Below are 12242 nucleotides of genomic sequence, written 5' to 3' on the forward strand. Positions count from 1 at the left end.
TATATATTTTTAATATACATGTCGGCCTCCCTCCAATAGACATGTATTTTTGGTCATAGGTGGAACATATATAAATAAAAGTTAAATGTTTCACCTTAAGCATTGATCTGGGAATTGAACACAGAAAGAAAGTAATAGTTCACAACTCATGAACTCAAAGGAAGCCGAAGGACGAGTGAAAAGAAGAAATACAGGAAAGGAAGTCGAAGGTCGATCAGAAGAGAAATACGCAGGAGCATTAAAAGTTGAAGAATGAAGAAAGCTGAGACTAGCTGCGCATAGGGTCATTCAAACAGCTTGGACCTGTTTTTGACAGTGATTCAGATTATAGTTCAAAAAGGACATTTTGCGGATCTAAAAAGATTACCTGAGTGTGAACAAGGTTGTCTTTAATTGAACACACAACCTGAAATTGCGACAGTCGCTCCTCTAAAGCAGTTACTCCTGAAGCGTCACTCCTGAAGTAGTTACTAGAACAGAGGATTGAAACAGAGATTTATTTTTGTGCAGAGCTTAGTGAAATTCATTGTAGACACATTGAAGTTGTGTGAAGACTATTGAGGACCATGATGTATTAGTCATCATAATGTGACTTGGAGATTTTGCTTTGGTATAATGAAGAGCAATGGTGACACCTTCTATGAGACAAGGTTGTCATTGATTATGTAGCATGGAGACTACAGTGAAACTGTAGATTGACAGAATTCAATGAAGAAGATTTTGGGAGTAGATAATTACTATCAAACATATCTAGACAAAATATAGTAGTGGGTTGGAGCCCAGAGGGTTGGTGCCTTGAAGGTTGGAGTCTCGAATAAACAAGGTAGGCGCCTTGAAGGATAGGGTTGGAGCCCTAGAGGATCGGCATCTGCAAGAAACTAGGTTGGAGCCTGTACCAAAGAAGGGTTGGAGCCATAGGGGTTGGAGCCTCTAAACACAAGGTTGGTGCCTTAAGAATATAGGGTTGGTACCCTAGAGGTTGGAGCCTCACAAAAGACCAAGTTGGTGCTTAGCAAAAGGTTGGAGCCTGGGGGATTGAAGATCAGTATCTTCATCAAGGGTTGGAGACCTATATATTGTACTTGATTCATTATCAAGATTATATTAATCAAAGAATTTATTCCTATTGCTCATTTTTTGTTCTAAATATAATTTATTTAACTGGTAAAAGTAACAATTGAAAAGGAAATATTGATTCACCCCCCCCAGTATTTCCAACAATTGGTATCAGAGCCAGTACCTTCACACAAAGCCTAACAGCTTCAAGGTTGATCAATTAGAACACAAATGGTGAAGCCAAGGAAGAAAGTCTCCAATCCCCTAAAGATGTGTCTCCCTCAACCTCTGAAGTTGAAATCAATCAATTTGTGAAGGCTCCATTGTTCAATGGAAACTTGGATATATGGGAAGCTAGAATGAGGAATTTCTTAAAGACTCAAGACATTGAAGTCTAGAATTCTGTGATTACTGATAGAATGATGGATGGAGAATCCAAGGAGTACAATGCAAAAGCGATGAAGTCAATCTTGAATGGGCTACCTTATTCTATAAAAAACAATTTAGAAAAATGTTCGTCAGCAAAGGGTATATGGGACAAACTTCATGACCTTCACTCAAAAGGAGCATTAACCATGACCACTAGTCAAGAAGATGATGGAAAGAAAGAAGGAAATCCAAAACCAATTATGGAAGCTAAAAATAAGAATGATGGCATCAAGGCTAAAGAATACCTAGAAAATGAAGATAATGAAAAAGATTTTGAAGAAGTTCTCCTCACTAAACGTATGGCTGCCATGGAAGGGATTGTCAATTTGAAAAAGTAAAATGAGGAACTTAAGAAGAAAGCACTAGCTGGTGACCAAGACCAAACAAGGAAGGAATTTGACCTTGTCAAACTTCAAGTACAATGAAGGGATGAAGAGCTTGCCAAGCTTAAGGAGGAATTTTATCAAAGCAAAAGAAAGCATCATGAAGAAGTCATATCCATGACAAATCAATTGGATAAGGAAAACAAATGCGAAGATACCTTGTCAAGCCACCTTGAACAAAGGCACAAAAACTTGAACAAACTTGAATCAGAGATAGGTCAATACAAGGAAGAGGTCCCCTTTCTTAAATATCAACTAGAAGAAGTAAGAAATCTAGTACATGTAGCTAAGAAGACAATGGAATCATTGGAAATCATAGAAGGACAAGTTTGATGAAGCAGAAAAGGAAAGAAACACCATGATATGTCAACTAAAAGAAAAGGCTGAAGAAATATTCAAAACTAGAATCTAAAATCAACCTTCTCAAGGCCGAAACATGTAAAGCTACAAAGATCAAGGAAGAAATGGAAAGCAGACTAGCAAAAGAAAATGAAGTCAAATATCATCTCCCTTAAAAAGAAGAAAATGAAGCAATACGTATTAAGAAAGAGTTTGAGAAACAACTTGCTAAGAAGAATAATGATTGCGAAAGATTGGAAGAAGAAATTGTCTCCCTCGGGAAAAAGGTTGAAGGAATGGAAAAAATATTGAAAATCTCTCAAGCCTTGGATGACATGCTCAACCATCAAAGATCTCCATTTGATAAATCAAGTCTTGCTATATAGGTGAATCCTCAAGCAAGAATGATAATTCCTCAAACAACAAGGATGTGAGGAAGCCAGAAAGAAATTTTGATGCTCTCAGTTCTAGCAAAGGCAAGGATAAGAGTCAAGGAAAAAATGAAGAAAGTCATGTTCCAAATGTAGATGGTATCAAGGACACAAGAAGCAATGGTTATCATCAAAGGATCTCAAGGCAGAAAGACTTCATAAGTACATCAAGGAAATCTCCATCTCCCAGGTACCAAAGTATATTTCTTGGTTATTTTTATTCTTGTACAAACTTTGGACACATGGCAAAATATTGTAGGGCATATCACAAAGATAATTATAATGGTCCCTGTCAATCTCCAAGAAGCAATTTTTCAAGAAGAAGTCATGAATTCTTATCCATGAACAACATAGAGTGCTTCAAGTTTCATAACATTGGTCATATGGCACATGATTATAACTTGACTTGGGCTCCTACACAAGCTAGAACCATGCCAGAAGAAAGTTACAGAAGTATGGAGAAGAAACCAAATACAATTCGAAAATCTCCTAAACTCTCCAGCCAACAAAACATGTTGTTGACTTGATGAAGATATCCTTGATATTCTGAGTGTTTGATGATGGGATTCTTCCAAAAAGAGACCATGCATATAGTTAGGGGGAGCTTGTGATTCTTGATCATTATTGCAAAAGCTATCCATGAAAGGGTCCTTATGAAATCCTTGATGAGTTATATTAACAATCATTCTTTAATAGATAATTTCTCAGGAACACTCCATTGAACAACATGATCTCTTATGTATCCAATGGACTGTTATTGAAGATGTTTTTTCCACTTGATTACTAAGTAGAAATTGCAGTAGAAGAGAAGGCCATCTCATGCTAACAAAACAAAACAAAAATGGGGCAAAGAAATAAGTTGTTGTTATTACATAAGTTGAATATCTCGACTCACGGATATGATGTGATAATTATGGACACAAATAGAGGAAACCTTCAAACAAACAGATACATTTGGGAATGGAGCTTGAAGCAAGTGCAGTTGGCAACATCTAACTTAATTGAAGCATTGCAAAAAGTTGTCAACTAGTAGAAGGAATTTAAAAGACAGTCACAGATTTGATATCAAAAAACTGCTAGTGGAGATAACTTGCAAGAACACAAGGAAAAGATGGCTCATCAAAAGAACTGTAAAAAAAAGGGAGAACGTTTTGCAGTCAAATATAGCTCAGTAACTTAAGGATAAGCACAAAGATATAGAGGAACACATATTTGAAGAAAGATAGCGAGAAAGACAATTTCAGTGGCATTTTCTCTTGATTCGGACTATGAAGGCCTCTTAATTCTGACTATGGAGACAACGGAATATGGTGTTGAAGCATAAAAACTTAGACTTGGACATTTGGTGTATGGCTATTTGGATTCTGTTTGGAAGCATTGAAATGGAGCATCTTTAGGCATCGTTGAAGCCATGATGAAAAAGTTCTGAGACATGAAGAGGGGATAGTGTGTTAGCTGATGATAAGACAACAATCTTTCTATATTGAGCAAAAACAAGAGCATCATGACAGAGGGAGTAACATACCCATGAAGATCTACTATTCATGTAGAAGAGAAGTAGCTTCACAGGGTGGGTACTTGGGCACCCCGTTTGCCATTGATGTCAAAGGGGGAGAGAATGTTGAAAGGGAAAGAATATTGTCATCAATTACAAAAGGGGAGATTGTTAATCAAGGTTGTCATTGATGTCAATATGGTAGTGTTTGTGATGGAAAATTCTTGTGATATGTGATGTTTTCCATGGAGGACCCAAGGACTGAATACAAGATATGAATTGAATATATATATATATATATATATATATATATATATATATATATATATTGGACCCAAGGAGCGTCCCAAGGAGGAAAGCCATCAGAAAGACATTAGAAGTCATTGGAATTCAGAATCGGAGCAAGAGAAGCATATCGGAGCAAGGGAAGCATATCAGAGCAAAAGTAACCATCATGAAGCCAAATAGTAAGAGGAAGAAATCATTTGAAGCCAACAAAAATCAAATATTAGCTATCGGAAGTCATAGGAGCAACAAGCTAAGAAAAAACATATGCCCAAGAATAAGAGCCATATTGGAGGAACTAAGGAGAAATATCAGAGGAAGGAATAAATTGTGGAAACCCTTTAAAAGTTCACAGTGCATGGAATAAAACAAACTGGAGGAGTTAACATATCAGCATATATAGTATCGGTGGGTTCTATTATATGCCACCACACAAAACCCATGATTACGATATGTAATACAGACCCGAATTGTTTATGGTAACAGCTCTATCGAAATAAATCACATCTGTTGCATCAAGAACTTTAAAGCCTCGCCACCGCTCAAAACCCTTGACTTCGATATGAGTTACGAACTTGTTGGGACATTATAATACACCTTTATGAAATATCGCATCCATTGTATCGAAATTGTCATATCGCAAGTCTTAAAGGATGTCACATTAAAAACATCGATTGCGATATTACTATGGACCCGATTGCACCACTATAATATGACTCAATATGATATCACATCCGTTGAATCGCACGTTTCAAAGAAATGTTGCAATAAAGGTATGGACCTGATAGACAGTGATAAACCCGACGGACCGCTAATTACGATAAAGTTGTGGACCCTACAGGCTTATCGAAAACATTTATTGTATAACGCATCCGCTCCGTCGGCAATAGGGGAATTGGCTATGTTATGAGTAGACCTCTGAAAGTTTCGATTGCGATTAAGGTGATGATGTGGCAAGTGGGACCACCCATTATGTGGTTTTAGCTATGTTGATATATGATTTTCGGAAAATAAACAAGTTTATGATAAAAGTAACATAAAGGCCCCTCCGATATATATTTTTAATATACAAGTCGGCCTCCCTCCAATAGACGTGCCTTTTTTAATCATAGGTGGAACATATATAAGTACAAGTTAAGCATTTCACCTTAAGAATTGATCTAGGGTATTGAAGGTAGAAAGAAAGTAACAGTTCACAAATCATGAACTCAAAGGAAGTCGAAGGACAAGCGAAAAGAAGAAATAGAGGAAATGAATCTGAAGTTCGATCAGAAGAGAAATACACAGGAGCATTAAAATTTGAAGAACGAAGAAAGCATTGACTATGCATGGGATCATTCATACAGCTCATACCTATGTTTGATAGTGGTTCATATAACAGTTCAAAAAGGAAGTTTTGTGGATCTAAGAATATTATCTGAGTGTGCATGGGTTGTCTCTAATTGAATGCACAACCTGAAGTCACAACAGTCACTCCTCTGAAGCAGTTATTAGAACAAAGGATTGAAACAGAGAGTTGTCTTTGTGCAGAGCTTAGTGTAGTTCATTGTAGACACATTAAAGTTGTGTGAATACTATTGAGGACCATGATGTATTAGTCATCATGATATGACTTGGATATTTTTCTTGGGTATAATGAAGAGCAATGGTGACACCTTTTATGAGACAAAGTTTTCATTGATTATGTAGCATGGAGACTACAGTGAAACTATAGATTGACAAAATTCAATGAAGAAGATTTTGGGAGTAGAGAATTACTATCAAACATATCTAGACAAAATATAGCAATGGGTTGGAGCCAAAAGGGTTGGTTCCCTGAAGGTTGGAGCCTCGAACAAACAAGGTAGGTGCCTTGAAGGATAGGGTTGGAGCCCTAGAGGATCAGTTTCCTCAAGAAACTAGTTCGGAGCTTGTACCAGAGAAGGGTTGGAGTCTATAAACACAAGGTCGGTGCCCTAGAGGTCGAAGCCTCACAAAAGACCAAGTTGGTGCTTGGAAATAGGTTGGAGCCTGGGGGATTGAAGATCAGTATCTTCATCAACGGTTGGAGACATATATATTATACTTGATTCATTATAAAGATTATATTAATAAAATAATTTATTCCTATTGCTCATTTTGTGTTCTAAATATAATTGATTTAACTGGTAAAAATAACAATTGAAAAGGAAATATTGGTTCAACCCCCCTCTTAGTATTTTCAATAAAATGTTCCTTTCTTCCCAGATGCATCCAATTTGATTCTATTTTATTTCGGCACATGAAAATTGTTATGCAACCAGCTCACAAAATAGAATAAGGAGATAGATCAACGACTTCAAAAGAAGCCTCTGTGAGGGGTAAACCTCGTTTACATTACACAAATGAACAATTCTTGAATGATACAAATGACAAGACCTCCTTTCTGTGTATAGGATTCTAAGGGGTCACAATATAATCAGAGCTGACATAACAATAATAATGTAAGGGCACACCAATAAAAATAGTGGGTTTTATGGGGCATAATAATAACAATATGGGGACAACATGGGCAAACAATAATAATATGGGGCTACAATGACAATAATAATAAGGGAATACACTAGTATTATAGGGACCTAACATACCCCTCTCCTTCAAGAAAGTGTTGTCCTCAATGCTTGAGTAGTTCTCGATGCTTCTGTAGAAAATTATGATCCTCCCATGTGGAATCCTCAGTAGGTAAGTTCTTCCACTTAATGAGATACTCTGAAATTGATTGATTTCGTAGCTATTGAGTTCTTGTTTCAATGACTGCTTCAGGTTCCAATATGATTTTTCCTTCCTCGTCAAGTTCTGGAAATATTGTTTTAAATGGGAGATTTTCACCTATAACCTTATTTAAGCATGAAACATGGAAAACTAGGTGCACTCAGGAAGATGCAGGAAGTTTCAATTTGTATGCCATAGTACCAATCTTTTGCAACACCTTATATGGACCATAATACTTTGGTGATAATTTATTATCCTTCTTAGCTTGCTTGAGGGACATCTGTTTGTATGGTTGTAGCCGTAGAAATACCCAGTCACCTACATCAAAAATTCTTTTGTTGCTATGTTGATCTTCCTATTGTTTCATTCCATTATGCGCAAAAGTTAGGTTATCCTTTAAGAGTTGGAGAACTTTTTGTTGATGCTTGTTTTGATCTTCCACTGCTTGAACCTTAGAATTTTCTTTTAAATATAATGTGATGGACAGTGCATGATATCCATAAAAGTTTCATAAATGGCGTCACTTTTGTTGCAGTATGGAAGGAAGTGTCATACCACCATTCAGCCAAAGGCAACCATTTGACCCATTGTGTTTGTTTATCAGATAGAAAGCAACGAAGATATCCTTCCAAAAACTTGTTCATTGTCTTAGTTTTCCCATCAGATTGAGGATGATAAGATGAGCTATGAGCTAACTGAGTGCCCTGACAAGAAAATAATTATGTCCAAAATTTTTGAGTAAAAATAGGATCTCTATTGCTTACAATAATCTTTGGGTTTCCATGTAGCTTTTGAATTGTTTCCATAAATGCAATAGCAATTGTACTGGCTTTAAATGGATGAGATAATGCACAAAAGTGTGCATAATTGGAATTTTTATAAACTACCACAATGATAACACTCTTTCTTGTGAAAATTCCTTGACTCGAAGGAACCCCTACTACAGCAAATCTAAATCTACTTCATCTACTTGATTTTTAAATTACATTCATCAAGTTATTCTTCTAAATATTGAAGCAAATTACTTTTGCAACCTACACTAATTAAATATTTGATCTCATGAAATAGAAAACAGAGCAAAGAACAAGATACATAGGACACACTTATTTGTGGACACAATAGTCCTTGGGAAAACCCAATGCCGAAAAACCAGTGCAGCAACTCTAAGGGTTTTATTATGATGCAAGAGAAATATCTGAATACAAATCTAGGATGTTCATCTATCAATCCTTTACAAAGAAAATACTGGTGGAAAATATAAGTGAGTTTTACCTCACTTCACTCCGCATAATTTCGGCTGATCTGGCACAAGATTGGCTAACCCCGACTATATCTGCATCACCTCTTCTTCCCTCTACATCAGCTTTCCCATTTGTTCTGACAGTTCCCAGTAGTTCTGGTTGTTCCTGATAGTTCCAACTTCTGCCCTCTGCGTCAACTTTCCCGGTTGTTCTAGAAGTTCCATATGTTCCCGACAGTTCTGGCTTCTACCCTCTGCGTTAGCTTTCTCGGCTATTTTGGCATTTCCCGGTAGTTCGGTTGTTCCTGGCAATTCCAGATTCTTCGTAACAGGAAACTTTTTTGCACTGGTGGCTCTCTCCGCCTCTCTATCTGTATTCTCCAAAAAGTCCTTCTCCTAGGTTCTCACTGCCCCTCTGTTGTAGAATGATCACTTAATTTGAAATCCTTAGCAAACCCTGCCTTAGGAATCGAATTCTTGATCAATTCTTTCTCTATGTGTGTGTTTCCAAATGAACCCCAAGCCTCCATTTTATACTTTTCCTTTTGAGTCTTCAACGGCCGAGATTAAGTCTCGAATCAATGGCAAAGATTAAAACATGACTTGATCTGCCTTCTAGATCATTCTCACCCATATTTTGATTAATAACCATTAATATTTTAAGTTCCCTAAGTTTAGACTTAGGAACTCCATTAAAAAAATTTATTTTAATAAAATACAATCTGAGTGGAATTTCACCAAAGGATTTCTGGGTTCTTTATAAATCATGTGCTTTAGTCTCTCCACCAATTTTCAAGGCTATATCACTTTCGATGCTACCAAAAACTAACACTCCCTCTTAGTGAGGAAAGTGCTCTAGCAATAATGTCCACCTGCATGTTGCTTTGTTTCTGAAGCACCTCCTTTATGCATTGTCACTGCCACCAGCATTGTGATGTTGTTGCTACTATACTATTGCCCATGACACTGCCACTGCCACTACTACATATGTACTACAACTCCCTCTCAAAAGTTGCATCTATTATGCCGCTAGCACTACCACAGCTAACAATACATCCGTACTGCAACTCAGATGCTGAGAGAAGCAACTGAAATATCCAAAATTAGCTTGACTTAACTGTATTCAGTATAATACAATGAATGTTGGAATCTGGCTGCTGATGATTCTGACCCTCTGAATCTTCTGCACTATTGTTGACTCCTACACTGTGCCAACTACACTATTGCTAACCTTACTTTGTGTTGATCAGTCTCTGGTCCCCAGCTACTACATCTGTCCTCCAAACACTCCACTGCATCATCTGACACTAAGTCCATCTCGCTACTGTTGAATCTTAGGCTCCCATAGCAAGGAATTGATCCAAGAGGTGGATTCCTCAAGGATCCTGCCCACATGTAGTCCTCCGAACTACAGCTCAATATCGCCCCATTTCCCTCCTGGAGATGTGTGGGCACTCATGGCAAACTCATCCTCGTCAATATTTGCTAAAGTATCCTTAGGATGTGTGGACACTGGGATGCATAGTGGCCCATCTCGCCACAACCTAAACATTTCACCTTCGAAATGTCCTCCTTTCGCTTTGGCTTCTGTTGTCCCTTCGATGCTAGAGTTGTATTATCCTCCTCCTCCTTCGTCTTTGTGCCACTCCCATTGTTTCCACTATGGTTGACCTTCATTAGGTCCCTCCTTAACTCCTCTTGTTGAAGAGTCACCCACATCTCCTCCCATGAAGATAGTTTCTCTCTGCCTAATATGCTTTAGACAAAAACTTGTCATTCATCTGAGACTCCATTCAAGGCTATCCTCACCATCGTAGTTTGCTGAGGAGTGGGCCCCACTACAGCAATTTGGTCTCTAGTGTCCTGAAGATGGTGAAGATATAGATTCACCCCTTCTCCTTTCTGCATCAAGGTCCACTGCGACTTCTGCTACAAATACATCTTCCATTATTCGGAAGAGCCTTCATACAGAGAAGACAAGGCTTCCCACATCTCTCGGTTTGTATCCTTTCCCTGCAAGTGTGATACCACACGATCTCGAACTCCATCGAGAATGAGTCTCTTTTCCTTCCCCTGATCGGCTTTGTACTTCTTCTTTTGATATTTTTTAGCAGGAATAGCTACAACACTATTGATGTATGTCTCGAGATCATATTCCTCCAGAATAGATAAGATTATGGTTTTCCATATGACATAGTTGGAAGCACCTTCTAACCTATCCTAATCTTTGAGCCCATGTGATGACATCTCACCCAACTATCGAACTGACTCCTCTAGTCACTGCTTAGCACTGCTCAACTACTCAGCAAGTGAGAAATTTGAACTTTCTGGCGGAAAGTTCTTTGAGGAGAAAAATCCCCTTCTACGTGTCTTCATTCTTTTCCAACAGATTTCTACCCTGGCAGAAATTGCACCCTTCAAGCACTACATTGAGGCTCTATGCCACTCCCTCTGCCTCCACAAACTCACGAACTGGAAATTGTACCTCTTTGTCGTCTCACTCAAAGAGATATATCCTCGGATCTGCTTCCCAGCAAGGACTACGCAATCCCTTCAATGGGATTTGAATTGATGCCAAGTGTAGCTTTCAGCCTCACTGCTCAGCACTAGATCTACTCTTCCTGTTTCACAATCAATGCTTTGATACCATGTGAAATTTCCTAGACTCAAAGGAACTCCTACTGCAACAAATTTGAAACTACTTCACCTACTTGATTTTTAAATTACATTCATCAAGTTATTCTTTTGAATACTGAAGAAAATTACTTCTGTAACCTACACTAATTAAATATTTAATCTCATGAAATGGAAAATGGAGTAAAGAACAAGATACATAGGACACACTTATTTTTGGACACAATAGTCCCCGAAAAAACCCAATGCAAGAAAATCGGTGCAGCAACTCTGAGGGTTTTATTATTATGCAGGAGAGATATTTGAATACAAATCTAGGATACCTATCTAGAAGTCCTTTATAGAGAAAATACTGGTGGAAAATCTGAGTGACTTTTACCTCACTTCACCCAGAAGAATTCCGGCTGATCCGGCACAAGACTGGCTAACCCCAGCTATTTTTGCATCACCTCTTTTTCCCTCTGCGTCAACTTTCCCAATTGTTCCTGTAGTTATGGATAGTTCTTGCTTCTTCCCTCTGTGTTAGCTTTCCCAGCAGTTCCGATTGTTCCCGGCAGTTCCGAATTCTACCCTAGACGTCAACTTTCTCAGTTGTTCTGGAAGTTTTGGTTGTTCCTAGCAGTTCTGGCTTCTGCATGACAAATAGCTTTTCTACTCTATTGTCTCTCTCCGCCTCTCTATCTATATTCTCTAGAAATTCCTTCTCTCAGATTCTCATTGCCCCTCTACTGTAGAATGATCACTTAATTCAAAATCCTTAGCAAACCCTACCCTAGGAATCGAATTATTGATCAATTCGTTCTCTCCGTGTGTGTTTCCAAATGAACCCCAAGCCTCCATTTTATACTTTTCCTGTTGAGTCTTCAATGGCCGAGATTAAGTCTCTAATCAATGGCTAAGATTAAAACATAACTTGATCTACCTGCTAGATCATTCTCACCCATATTTTGATAAATAACCATTAATATTTTAATTTCCCTAAGTTTAGACTTAGGAACTCCATTAAAAATATTAATTATTTTTATAAAATACAGTCCTGGTGGAATTTCACCAAATTATTTCTAGGTTCTTTAGAATTCATGTGCCTTAGCCTCTCCACCAATTTTCAAGGTTGGAGCACTTCCAATGCTCCCAAAAATTAACATTTCCTTCGGACTTGAGTAAACCTGTGATAAAATCCATTAAAACCTCCTCCCAACGTTGACTTAGAATGGATAAAG

Source organism: Pinus tabuliformis, chromosome 1_2 (assembly GCF_031772625.1).
Source record: "Pinus tabuliformis cultivar Carrire ecotype Pingquan chromosome 1_2, CPIR1, whole genome shotgun sequence".
NCBI lineage: Eukaryota > Viridiplantae > Streptophyta > Pinopsida > Pinales > Pinaceae > Pinus > Pinus tabuliformis.